Genomic DNA, 210 nt, shown 5'->3' with positions numbered 1-210 from the left:
AGAGGTACAAAGTACTGATTGAAGTGCTATTGCTTTCATCCTCTGTCACGATTTTCTCACTTCGTATCTTTTTCATCATCGAAATAAACGGCTGGTGATTACAGTATCCTACGATGAACAGGGAATAAAAAAAAACTCAAACTAGCGGAATTATAAAATGAATGAAGTTGAAATATTTATTCTCTCGTCCCACGTAATATCCGTTTGTTA

At 34.8% G+C, this 210-nt stretch overlaps 1 protein-coding gene across 1 annotated transcript in view; it reads right to left on the bottom strand.

The window, feature by feature from the left end:
• LOC119588042 (glycine-rich cell wall structural protein-like) overlaps window positions 1-210 on the bottom strand; it is a 4,384-nt gene that overhangs the window by 2,649 nt on the left and 1,525 nt on the right. The gene's annotated exons all lie outside the window — the stretch shown is intronic.

Source organism: Penaeus monodon, chromosome 23 (assembly GCF_015228065.2).
Source record: "Penaeus monodon isolate SGIC_2016 chromosome 23, NSTDA_Pmon_1, whole genome shotgun sequence".
NCBI classification, from domain to species: domain Eukaryota; kingdom Metazoa; phylum Arthropoda; class Malacostraca; order Decapoda; family Penaeidae; genus Penaeus; species Penaeus monodon.
Note: the sequence above shows the minus strand (reverse complement) of the source record. Positions and strands in the feature narration are given on the sequence as shown.